Genomic DNA, 13,630 nt, shown 5'->3' on the forward strand with positions numbered 1-13,630 from the left:
GAACGTCTGTACCCATTAAACGATAACTTCATCCTTTTCTTCCTCTGTCTCTTGGCAACCACCATTTTCCTTTCTGTCTCTATGAATTTGACTTAATTGGTTTGTTTTTGTAATGTTCACCTTAAGAATTTATCCTTCAAAGCCTGAGTGGGGTGGGTCCAGGGACAAGGAAGAAGACTTGATTTATAGGCATCTGTTTAATTTATTGCCTAAGGAATTAATAAGTAACCTTTACCTGCCTTGTATATTTTGAATCCTTTTCATCTGGAGGATTTCAACACTAGGAATATATGACTATATAACTTGTCTTTAAAATAGAGAGTCTTTGAATGAAAAAAGTAAAGCTTTGAAGTTTGAGTTATGGGTTTTACTGATATTCCTATCTTTCAAATATATATATTTCAATTTAGCTTTTTTTCAGGTTATTTGAATTTCCATCTTGAATGTTTAGTCTGTGCTACTAGTATTTAATGGTAATAATTCCTTGTTTTCTAAGACAAGTAATGCCTTGATTTTTGACAGCAGTGTGTCTCATATGCCACAGGTTGTTTGAAATTAGCTTGATAAGATTGCACTATTGATAAATTATACCATTTGGATTGTAGATACTTTGCCTGATAACTAAGGAGTTTTCTGAATAGTACTGATTAAGGAATATGAGCCAATTTTCGATTTTTGGCATGGGAAAGCAAGGCTTGAATTAAAAAATGGCTTAGGTTGTCTTCTGGGTAGTGTCTGTAAGCTTCTCCCAGTGGAGGATTATAATCACATTCATTCTTTTTGTAGACAGTTGAGTGATCTGTTCAATGTAAATAGAATTGCATTCAAGTAGTTAAGGTCCTGTGGTTTTGCCAGATAGCAGCAAGATTTTGACCTTGAATAGTCAGAATTACAGGTAAACAGGAGGCTAGTGGTGAAAAACCCGCCTGCAATGCAGGAGACGTAGGAGATGTGGGTTTGATCCCTGGGTCAGGAAGATCCCTTTGAGAAGGGAATAGCAACTCACTCCACTATTCTTGCCTGGAGAATTCCTTGGACAGAGGAGCCTGGCGGGCTACTGTCCATTGGGTCACAAAGAGTCAGACACGACTGAAGCGACTTAGCACGCACATATAGGTAAACAGAAACCATGGCTTCACAAACAGCCCTTTTACCTTCTCCTCCTTAACACCTAGTAGACCAGGAGAACACGTGAAGATGAGATGAGAAACCTTTTAGTATTGACTACTTCTTTCTTGGTCTTCCCTGGTGGCTCAGACGGTAAAGCGTATGTCTGCAATGCAGAAGACCTGGGTTCGATCCCTTGGTTGGGAAGATCACCTGGAGAAGGCAATGGCAGCCCACTCCAGTATTCTTGCCTGGAAAATCCCATGGACGGCGGAGCCTGGTAGGCTACCGGCCATGGCGTTGCAAAGAGTCTGACACGACTGAGCAACAACTTCACTTTCACTTTCTGTCTTGCAACTTTTCTGTACCAGTTTCAGAACATTTTCACTGATGTTCTTTGTGTTATAATTTTAGGTGATGAACATAGCTGATTATGTATGTAAATAATTTATTTTTCACAAAGTTATTCTGTTTTAGAATCTTGACAACCAACAATTGATAATCATTAGTGCATTTCTATAACGTTCTGAAGTGGTTTTGTTGTTGTTACGGTGTCATGGAGAGTTAAATGGCTCTTTATTTCCTTCTGGATTCCTGTCTATTGCAATTTTTTATTAATCAACAAATGCTGATATAAAGACTAAAATGTACGTCTCTTACCTTTGCAGAGTAAACCAGTTCATGGGTGCTTCTAGACATTTACTGAAAAGAGCAAACATTCAAGGCTCTGGGGGCACTGTGGGAGCACCTTTGCCAAAAAGTTTAAACCTTGAAGAATAGGTAGAAAGATTTATTGCAATGTGTCTGATACTGATTTGTGTTGTATAAGTTGACCTTATCTTATTTTAAACTCTTTGCCAATCTTTTAGAAAAATTGTCTTTGGCATTTTTTGATCCCAGCGAGGTGGAATAGCCTCTCATATATTTACTAGCTGCTCTTTTCTTTGGAGGATTGCCAACTAGTGTGCTTTCCCCATTTCTCTCATTAATCATCAAGACCACTTTATGTTAATGTTGGCCTATAGGGGACAGGATGTTTGTTGGAACTGTGTTAAAGGTATGGATTGATTTATGGGAAATTAATCTTTTTGTGATATTTTATCTTCCTTGTCTAAGAGTATGTCATGTCTTTTCACTTATTCAGGTCTTATTTTTATTTCTCTCACTAAAGTTATATAGCTGTAATTATAGGTAATCTGTATTTCTTGAGTTCATTAAGTTTTTGTTGCTTTTATAAATGGAGACTTCTGTTCCATTGTATTTCAGAAGTGGTTATTCCAGAAAGTAGTTATTGAGGCCATGAAGGAAATCAATATATTATTGTATATTACCTTATTTCTGGAAATCCTTTTGATACTAATACTTTTTCAATACACTTTCCTTTTAAAAGAACTATTTTATTTATTTCCTTGACTGCATCAGGTCTTAGCTGTGGCAAGTGGGATCTAGTTCCCCGACCAGGGATCCATTTTTCTGAGTAGACAGTAATCTTCTATAAGTAAATATGTATGGCTCTTGGTTGTTTTTTTAAATCTTTATTATATTCACTAGGATTTTCAAAATAATTTTGAATTATGCTGCTATTAGTGGTCATTCCTGTTGAAGACATACAAGATTTCAATGATACCATTCTGGCAAACACAAAAAGCAGAGCTCAGCACTTGAGTATAGCTGATGACAGACAAAAATACATTTTAGGAAATGTATGACTTGACCATAACTTGGCATGTGAGGGAAGTGTTACTTTATGGCCGAAAATAATATGATCTGTCCATCTGTGTGCAGAATCCATTCTTACAATTTTATCATCATTTTGACAATTGATGAATTACAGTGAAAATTTTAGGCCAAGTAAAATTTGTTTGTTCAGCCTTATTGCAGTCAATAGCATTGATTTATTTATCATCTTAAGACTATAAAAAGCTGTCCTTATTTTCCAGTCCCACTCCCAGGGGCATATCACTGTTAAGTTTGTTTTGTAGCTTTCCAGTGTTTTCTATATGTATTAAATCAGTCTACACACCCACCCACACACACACACACACATATATACATATATATATGTATATATATATGTATATATATATATATATATACATATATTTAAAGCAGAAAGTATAGCAGTTTTGTTTTTTAAAAACTTAGTAATTAAATATATATCTCTTTCTAGTGTCATTTTAAAAGTCTTTGCTTAGTGTTCTGTACATTATTATGTTGGTGACATTTCATAGCTTTTAAGTTTAGGGCATATATATGAGAAATAAACAAGTTAATGTATATCACAGTAAATGTCTTCTTTGAAAATAAAATAAATTGTTTAGATTTTCATACATATAGAAATCAGTTGTCCTAGGAGCCAGTTAGTGAAAACTGCCTTAAAATAATGTGTGGGATTTATATTTCCCTAAAAGAATTTCACCAATCAAAATAAATTTAAATATAACAGGTATTTTTTTATGTAAAAATCAAGCTGTTAACTGAGGCTTGAATATGCTCTTGCTTTAAAGATCTGATTAAGAAAAATAACTATAGATTTTATATCAGGGAATTTGTATAAGTTTGATTCATTTGTTCAAAAACCTTTGCCACAGTTGTTAACTACATCCAAGATGTGGGTACGATTATATAGTTATTGTTCTCTGGGTCATAGTGTTCTTATGTTCAAAATTTTAGTATTTTATCAACTGTTTTGAATACTTCAGGTTAAGCACCATACTAGGCCCTGGTAATGTCAAGCAAAATAAAAGGAGAAAAGAATAGTTCTTTTGGCAGATTTTATAGGTTACAGATCGGAGAAGTCAATGGCACCCCACTCCAGTTCTCTTGCCTGGAAAATCCCATGGATGGAAGAGCCTGGTGGGCCTGCAGTCCATGGGGTCACAAAGAGTCGGACACGACTGAGCGACTTCCCTTTCACTTTTCACTTTCATGCATTGGAGAAGGAAATGGCAACCCACTCTAGTGTTCTTGCCTGGAGAATCCCAGGGACGCGGGAGCCTGGCAGGCTGACGTCTCAGGGGTCGCACAGAGTTGGACACAACTGAAGCAACTTAGCAGCAGTAGCAGCAGCATAGGTTACAGATAGTAGCAGGGATGGAGAACCAAATTTCAAGTTCAGTAAAACAAGGATAAGTATCCTCATTTAGATGCCAGAGGAGAAATTGGTAATTTGGGGGAATTTAAGAGGAAGATGTCAGAAAAGTCTTAATGAGGAAGGCAGGGAAGACAAGTAATTTTGGGGTTGAGATTTGAAAGATGAGTAGTATTTCTCCAGGTGGGTACATAGTAGGGAGACCTAGACAGCATATTAAAAAGCAGAGACATTACTTTACTGACAAAGGTCTGTTTAGTCAAAGCTGTAGTTTTTCCAGTAGTCATGTATGGAAGTGAGAGTTGGACTATAAAGAAAGCTGAGCACCAAAGAATTGATGCTTTTTAATTGTGGTCCTGGAAAAGACGTCAAACCTAAAGGAAATCAACCCTGAATATTCATTGGAAAGACTGATGCTGGAGCTGAAACTCCTGTACTTTGGCCACCTGATGCGAAGAACTGACTCATTTGAAAAGACCCTGATGCTGGCAAAGATTGAAGGCAGGAGGAGAAGGGGATGACAGATGATGAGATGGTTGGATGGCATCACCAACTCAGTGGACAGAGTTTGAGCAAGCTTTGGGAGTTGGTGATGGACAGGAAAGCCTGGCGTGCTGTAGGCCATGGGGTTGCATGGAGTTGGATACTACTGAGTGACTGAACTGAGTCTGATAAAAGAACCATTTTCACCAAAATTTCAAATAGGCCTAAATGGAAAATATAGTGATACCAAAAGGAAAATAAATTTGATTTGATGATACTTCACCCCCTGATCAACTGTGCTGGATTACCCCTTTGAGCACATTTTCTTTAACCAAATCTCTTATAATGTGCTCATGTACCCACAAATACTCAAGTATAATTATATCACTACTATATTTCATAGATTTTAAGATCTATATTTTAACATCTCTAAATGTCCTTTATGTCTACTACTCAGTACAAAGTTAGAGTTTTCCTGGCTATGTTTTCTTCTAGTGTAGCATAAAGTAGCGTTACATCTGTTTACTGTCAGTGGCATCTTAAACTTGAAATATGATGTTAATGTTTTCCTGGTCTGTCATTAAAAAAAAAACATATATTTTTTTACTTTAAAAAGTTGTAATTATTTTACATGAGTAAAATGATAATGAGTATAATTATATGAGTATAATAATGAGTATAAAATAATAATGAGTAAAACTCATGTAATATCATCATGAGTACCCATGATGGTATGCCATGGAGTATTTCTGATCAATTGCCTTGGTAAGGGTTACTGGGTATGGGGTTGCCACTTCCCTTAAGGATTCTGAAATGATTCATAGTTGTTGGCCTCTAGCTGTCCTTTTCCGGAGAAGGCAATGGCACTCCACTCCAGTACTCTTGCCTGGAAAATCCCATGGGCGGAGGAGCCTGGTGGGCTGCAGTCCATGGGGTCGCTAAGAGTCGGATACAACTGAGTGACTTCACTTTCACTTTTCACTTTCCTGCATTGCAGAAGGAATGGCAACCCACTCTAGTGTTCTTGCCTGGAGAATCCCAGGGACGGGGGAGCCTGGTTGGCTGCCATCTATGGGGTCGCACAAAGTCAGACACGACTGAAGTGACTTAGCAGTAGCAGCAGCTGTCCTTTTCTTTTTCACAACATTTTTGCACCTGAAGATGCCAGAGTCACTTGTCATTTTTCAGTTCCAGTTCTTAGCATCTGAAGAGTTAAGTACAGTTCTAAGATCAGCAAAGAAAATTGGAGATGGGGTGAGTTAAGAGGTGGAGGACCCATTTTTAGGATATAAACAATCACCCAACAGGGTATGGGATAATGTGTCAAACTTATGATTTGTACAAGAAAAACAATAGGGATATATAAATGGAAAGAATAGATGTGTGGGTGTCCCCTGTCATGAAAGGGGTTCATCACTTGAGAAGTAAATGTACACTCATTTGAACTTTTCTTTGATTAAGAAATAGTGATAATAAAATGAAACCAATCCTTTAAAACCTCTTATATTATCTGAGTCATTAATGCATTCTTGTCTTTGGGGCTTATTTGAACTTGTATTTTTATGATAATCTATTGTTCAGCCTTCTGACTGGTAATATGGACTCCTAATAGTGTATGGTATCATATCTTTATGAGATAGCACCATTTAGAGATTTAAATTCAGGTGTGACTAAGAAAAATAGAGGATGTGATGATGAAAAGTCTGGTTGCTAGCAGACTTTCTGGGATTGACATATATCTAAACAGGACTGAGTTTAGAGCACATTTCTTCACGTTGGAGGTTTCAGATGTCAGGTGGACTGTGTACTGAGACTATGAAGATTTATGAACAGGAAGGTAGGTACAAGATCTCTGGGTGTCAGAGGATTTAGCTTCAGGAGAAATGGGGAATTACCTACTCTCAGTGGTAAAGCGTTAGGAGAGGCTCATGGGCCTGGCGTGCTAATAAGATAAAATTAGAAGATGAACTTTCAAAAGGCAGTGTTTACAAAAATCTTTCTCACTGAACGATGCCTTCTCTGTGTATATTAAGAAAGTTGGTTTCTCATTTGCATGCTAAAGTGGAGAGCTAATAGTGGGAACTTATCTAATTCAAAGTTAGCTTAAATTTCTAAGAAAACAAATGTCTAAAATAGTAATAGATTGTATATTGCCAAAAACTACAGGAAAAATGAAATGTAATGCCTTGATTTGGAGATGAAAAGAGCTTGAAATGCATACTTTAAAACTGTAGAAAACGTAACTTGGAATGATGAAATAAGAAATGATGAAATAAGAATTAAACTATAGCAGGAGAGACTTTGGAGAGAAGTCAATAAATATTTCCTGAAATACCAAGCATAATAAATGCATGCCAGTCAAGTTAGACATTTAAAATGCCTTCTCTGCACAATTTTAAGAAGCTGTTACATTTTTATTTATTTGAGGATGGCTTTAAGGTTTGGTCATCTTGAATTGCAGGTGTTTTGAATGACCTCTCTGTTCCTTCTGGCCCTGGAATTTAATATTCGTTTGAAAGACAACTTGCCAGTTTGGTTCTAGTGGTGAAATCATAGGAAAGTTAACCAGATGAGGCTGTGGTTGAAAAAACATGTGGTGAGGATTTGGCCCACCACAGTTATTTTAGCGGACAGCCAACTCTTTCCCCATTCCATTTGCTCTGCAGTATCCATAATGTCTTTTTTAAAATCATGTCCTCCCATGGGTAATAGACCCTGTAAATCATTGACTTTTGTGTTTATGTGCTCTGACTGAATAGGAAACCACCCACCACCCTGACAGTGACAGGAAGAAGTTAAAACTTTTTTTCTCTGAAGTTGTAGTTGGCTCAAGTTACCATTATGGTGATTTTGGCCCAAATCAATGGCATTGCTTATTTTGTAGTGCTACGGAAGGAACTTTTCTTTTGTTCGACTTTTAGAAAAATACTGTTTTAACTTTTCACAGTCTTGACTTTGATAAGCAGCTTGTAACCTCTTCCAAGTGTGCGTGAAGTAATTACATTTTTTCCCAACGCTCCATGACTAAGAAGTACAAGGCATTGTTAACCCATGATACATTCTTGAGAGGAAGATCTAGATGGGGGTGGTGGGGGTGGGTGGGTGGATATGGAGCAATTTGATTCCTAATTCCTGGTAGCTATCTCACAGTGACATCAGGTGTGATAAAATCAGATAACTGTAGAATTTGAGGCTACCCATTTAGGTGTCTCTTAAATTGTTCTTGGAGCTTCCCCAGTGGCTCCTTGGTAAGTGTTTTTAATATATTTGTTATTGAAGTATAGTTGAATTACAGTGTTGTGTTAGTTACTGCTGTCTAGCCAAGTGACTCAGTTTTACATATGTACATTCTTTTTCATACCCTTTTCTGTTATGATTTATTATAGGGTATTTAATATAGTTCCTTGTGCTATATATCCCTTGTTGTCCATCCATTCTGTGTATACCAATCTGCGTCTAATCCCAGAGTCTCAGTCCTACCCTCTCTCTTGGCAATCACCATTCTGTTTTCTGTGTCCCTGATTTTGTTTCTCTTTCACAGATAAGCTCATTTGTTTCATATTTTAGATTCCACATATAGGTATGATATTTGTCTTTGTCTTTCTGACTTACTTCATTTAGTCTGATAATCTCTAGTTGCATCTGTGTTGCTGCAGATGACATTATTCCCTTCTTTTTATGCCTTTGTATTATTCCACTGTATGTGTGTACCACATCTTCTTTATCCATTCATCTGTTGGTAGACACTTAGGTTATTTTCATGTCTTGGCTATTGTGACTAGTGCTTCTATGAACATAGGGATGCATGTATCTTTTGGAATTATAGTTTTTTTCTGGATATATGCCCAGGGGTGGGATTGCTGGATCATATGGTAATTCTATTTTTCGTTTTCTGAGGAACCTCAATAGTGTTTTCCATAGTGGCTACACCAATTTACATTCCCAGCAACAGTGTAGGAGGGTTCTCTTTTTTTCCACACCCTGGGACAGGGAAGCCTGGTGTGCTGCAGTCTATGGGATCACAAAGAGTCGGACACAACTTAGTGACTGAAGAACAACAACACTTTTTAGTGATGGCCATTCTGACTGGCTTGAGGTGGTACCTCACTGTAGTTTTGATTTAAGAAATGGCCAAGAATATGAATGAGAGATTTAATAACTCTTAGCTTTCTGGCTGAAACATATAGGTTCATCATTAGGAAAAGTATATTAATATTCCAGCTGCCCCAAACTTAGAGAGTTCATTAAGGAAAGCTCAACTTCAGGAGAGTGACTGGCAATAGTTTTCTCACTCTCATTCTCTCTTCTTACTTCAGGTTGTTGAATCATAAGTAAGTTTTTACTGACAATACTTATTTTTCAAGGCTTAGCTTTAGGAATATCTCTTAAATACTTTCTATGAAACCATTTCTGACCCTTACCTTGCTGTTACTTCTAAAACTGCAATTCTGACATTATAATAATTTATTTCTACAGGTTTGTCTTTTGTTCTCCTTTACACAGGGTCTTTCTGCTCCAGTGATCTTTATATGTGTAGCATCTAGTACTTAACACGTGGTCAAGAGAGAACCAATTGAGTATCTACTGTGTATTCATCATGACATGAGGAACTCTGAGATTTTAAAATGATTGGATTCTTAATGAATGGCCTTTCTTCTGAAAATGTAGAAAGGCTTGTTTAAGTGAGTTAGTACATGAGTGTTTTGTGAATTAATTGGGTTATAATTTGATTCTGCTGGGTTGTTCAGAAACACATTTGTGTCTTGAAGAGCACAGTTGCTCTGAGTGCCCACCAGAAGAGCAAGGCTGTTTCTCCAACATACGAAGGAAAAGGAATCCTGACCCTCCTTGCAGAGAGAGGTGGCTTTGGTGTAGGCCAACAGTGTACTGGCTCCACCTGAAGCTGTCAGTTCACCATCACTGAGTTTGCATGTAGCAATTTGTCATTGCTCTGCTGGGAGAATTCAGGTATATTTGTTTGCATGAAAGGAAACCTCTAGCTCTAGAAGCCTCTGTATGAAAGACCAGGAGCTGGGAGTGAAAGCAGTGAAGGCCTAGTCCCAGGAGCCAGTGGAGGAGCTATGTCACATGCATACAGATTTTGAGGCCCCCTTGTTTTGGGGAAGGCCACAAGAAGGATTGAATGGAAGGGCCCCAGGTTTGTGGCCTATAGTTTGGCTCTCAGGGAAATAGCATCAATTCTTTCTGCTAATTTTTTATTTTATTTACATTCCTGTGGGCTTCCCTGGTGGCTCAGGTAGTAAAGAATCTGCCTGAAATGCAGGAGACCAAGGTTCAATCCCTGGGTTGGGAAGATCCCCTGGAGAAGGGAATGGATACCCACTCTAGTATTCTGGCCTGGAGAATTCCATGGACAGAGGAGCCTGGCAGGCTACAGTCCATGGGGTCACGAAGAGCTGGACACGACTGAGGAACTAAATTCCTATGTTTTACCTTCGCATTTTGCTTTGTTGCCTTAAATGCACTTTCCAAAGGCCATGTTGGTGGGAAAAAGGATACAGGGTGTGGCAGTGGAAGGGGGCAGATAATATACCTCTTGTATTTGCGGAAAGGATGGTACCTTGTTATGGGCTATGATATTTTCACCTTTTACATTGTTGGGTTGGTTCAGAACATAGGCTTTAGGAAATTTCTACTCATACCTGGGCATGAGTCAGCCTGTCGTGTAATATATACCCCAGCATTGTTATAAGTTATGGAAATTAAAACATGTTGTGCATGATTTCCCTGAAAAATATTTCACAGTCTTTATTCAAATTTGGTTCTACCCACAGATAAATACTGTTATCTCTGTGACATTTCACATGTTGATTTTCATACTCTTTATTTCTAGAATACTTTTATTTTTTTAAAAAGGTTTTTCACAACATCCCAAGAAGATGACGACAGATACTGCCACTTATGTCTGATTAAGGAAATTGAGTCACAGGGAAATTTTGCCTTACCTTGACTCTTACAGTTATTTAGTGGCGATCCAGATAAACCACAGTACCTGCTTACTCTAAGTCTTATTCTTTTCTCCTGTCTAAATTGTTTGCTTTGAGTTAAATAAGTTAACTCTTCCAAGCAGAAGGTCTCAGCTTAGAACTGGGCACTAATTTGAAAAACTTTTTTTTTAAGAATTTGCAGTGGAGACATGGAATCACCTATGTTCTTCTTTAAAAAAGAAAAAAAATGACGTAAGAAAGCAAATAGTTTGCTCCAGATGTAAAGAATGGCCAACAACAGTAAAAACATAATAAACAAGTTAATTAGAGAAATTGTCCTATTGCTTAAAGAGCACCTTTCACATAATCACCTTGGGGCTCTAGTACAAAGTTAAAAACTTTCTTGAGAAACCTAATAGCATCAAAAGAACCAGCACTATCTCCTGCCCCTGCACCCCCCCCAAAATAAAAAAATAAAAAACCAAACGGGCCAGCAGGATTATGTCATCCTAGGACATTAGACATATAAAGGAAACCATTTTAAGCAGTGCCTTCCAAATTATTCCTCCTCCTCAGTAATGAAAGAGATCCATCATGTTAGGAATAACACGGGGGGGAAACGAATTCAGGCCCTGCCAGAGGAGGGCAGGCCAGGATCTCTTTAATTGAGAGCCTTCACATTCAAACTGTCATCAGGTCCTGTCAATCTCTTTCTTCATAGTCTCTCAAGTGCATTCCCACAGCTGCTATTCTACTCCGGCCCGCTATGGAAAATTCCGTTCTGAGTTCCTAGAAGTGGAACTTCCCCTTGCTGGAGCCAGCGCCTCCTCTCTCTCTTCTCCTTTCTCCCTGCACCTCCCTCCGCTCCTCCCTGTCTCCGCCTCCCCACCTCCTTTCTTCCCTCCCTCCCTCCAGGTGCTTTCACAGACCTGGCCTCCTTTCTAAATACAACTAGACTGTGAAGTAAGTAGTATTCCCTGGTTACACTGGAGGACAGCTGAGAGGTTAAAATGACTTGCCCCAGGTCATAGCATTAAGTGGCGGATTTAGAATTTAAAACCAGGTCATCTTATTCCCAGACCTGAGCTCTTCTCACCTTGCCATAGCTGTCTCTTCTGTCTTAAGTGCTTCGATCATTTGCAGAGGAAGAGATGTTTAATTCATCTTGGAGCTTTTATAAGACCATGATCAGTAGTTTGAGTTGTTCCTGCACAGGGTTTAGTGGCCCCCTCTGCTGTTCACCAGCTGGAATTCTGAGTCACATCTCTGGTGAACTTTCAAGAGGTCTGTCTGTCCCGTCAACTTGTGTAGGGTTATCGGGCATCTGTTCTGTGCCGGGTATTGTGCTAGGCACAGGGGGACAGAACAAGGCTTAACAACTCTGCACACATCTTGCATCCCCTCTCCTCTGGTTACCTCTTCATGGAGAGCCAGCAGTGTTTATAGAGCCCTCTAAATATTGAGAAGTATGCCATGTTAACTTCAGTTAACATGCAGAGGTTGAGGACAGGATGTTGCTCCTAGTGCAACTGAAAGTGAAAGTGAAGTTGCTCAGTCGTGTCCAACTCTTTGCGACCCCATGGACTCCTCTGTCCATGGGATTTTCCAGGCAATAGTCCTGGAGTGGGTTGCCATTTCCTTCTCCCGGGGAATCTTCCCAACCCAGGGCTCGAACCCGGGTCTCCCGCATTGTAGACAGACGCTTTACCATCTGAGCCACCAGGGGAGCCTAGTGCAACTGCTGTCAGTTTAATAGGAATCCCAGGTCATGGATGGGTGGCAAAGGACCTCCTCATCCCTTGTACACTCAGCCCTAGGGCAAGGTTTAGGGCATTTTGTATCTGAAGGAGGCTGTGTTTTTCTTGACCTAGCCCAGACAATGATTGTGCTTCTACTTTTGCACTTGAGAATAGGGGGTGGAGTTGGCAAAGGCTTTGCAATGCAATTAAAAACAAAACAAAACAAAACCCTACATACTTAAATGTTTTACTGGTTTGTAATCTGAAACATACAGTCATAGAAACTTTTTTTTTTTCTCTTTGAAATTTTCTCTGTTACTTTTATATCCCAGTGATTGAGGATCCCGTGTTCAGGTAGATGTTAGCTTGCAAACATAACTCAGACCATTAAGGACTGGTTCTTCTCAGTGTCTCTTTGGAATGGAAGGACCGTGGAGCCTGAAAGGACACTGTCTTCATCCCTCATTTTGTGGAAGAAATGGAGTCTCAGGGAGAAGTTGTATGTGTGACTGAATCTGGGCCTAGGCTTCACGGACCCCAGAACAGGTAGGAGAGGAGGGTATCATTGAGTTTTTTTTCTGTCCAGTTTTATCATCCTCTGGTCATAGGTTAATGGTCCACTTCAGTGTTGGGTTTGTTTTCATTTTTGGAGGTCTACTTTCAAAGATTTTAAATTGTAGATGCAAGTGCAGCTGCATCAGGGTTTGCTAGCCAAATGCAATTATAAACCAGAGCCTCTGTTTCACTTTTCTAAAAGCCTATTTCAAAAAAAGCAAAGGCCATAAGCAACTTGTCGAGTTTATTGCCTTAAAAAGGAAAGAAAAAAAAAAAAGGCTTGAAATTTCCTATCATAACTGATGGAACAAACCTTGAAGTCAACACATTAGACTTTTTCATTTTTGTTCCAGTTTTCTCCTGGCAAGTAGGAGAATTTAATAAGAAAGGGACCCATGGTTCCAAAACAAATAGGGTCTAAGTCCAAGACATCTAAAGCTTGCGTGGAATCCCTCTGGCATTTATCCCACTGGGCCCCAGGGAAGGGAGGAGACAAAAGTCCATATCCCTGTTGTAGCCAGGGTTGGTTCAGTTGAAGGTGAAGCTGTCTGTCAGACTATTTATAGCATGTTTATAGCATGATGGAAAAAACAAAAGACCATAGGTTTTAGAGCCTGGCTTTTATTCACAGATGATAAAGACTGTTTTGTTTTGCTTTAAAGAATAGATTCCTTAACATGCTCCATAGTAATTGACATGAATTTAAA

The 13,630-nt window shown here is 38.8% G+C and overlaps 1 protein-coding gene across 7 annotated transcripts in view; it reads left to right on the forward strand.

The window, feature by feature from the left end:
- MLLT3 (MLLT3 super elongation complex subunit) overlaps positions 1–13,630 on the forward strand; it is a 289,068-nt gene that overhangs the window by 121,025 nt on the left and 154,413 nt on the right. Inside the window, exon 1 of one of the 7 annotated variants that reach the window (XM_086414331.1) lies at positions 12,842–12,914. The exons of the other annotated variants lie outside the window; for them this stretch is intronic. The gene's annotated coding sequence lies outside the window, so the exon portion shown is untranslated. Of the gene's footprint in view, positions 1–12,841; positions 12,915–13,630 lie in introns of those variants that run through there. 7 annotated transcript variants of the gene reach the window in all.

The sequence above is a fragment of the Bos grunniens genome, chromosome 8 (assembly GCF_055505025.1).
Source record: "Bos grunniens cultivar Pamir isolate PY7600 chromosome 8, Bosgru_T2T1.0, whole genome shotgun sequence".
NCBI lineage: Eukaryota > Metazoa > Chordata > Mammalia > Artiodactyla > Bovidae > Bos > Bos grunniens.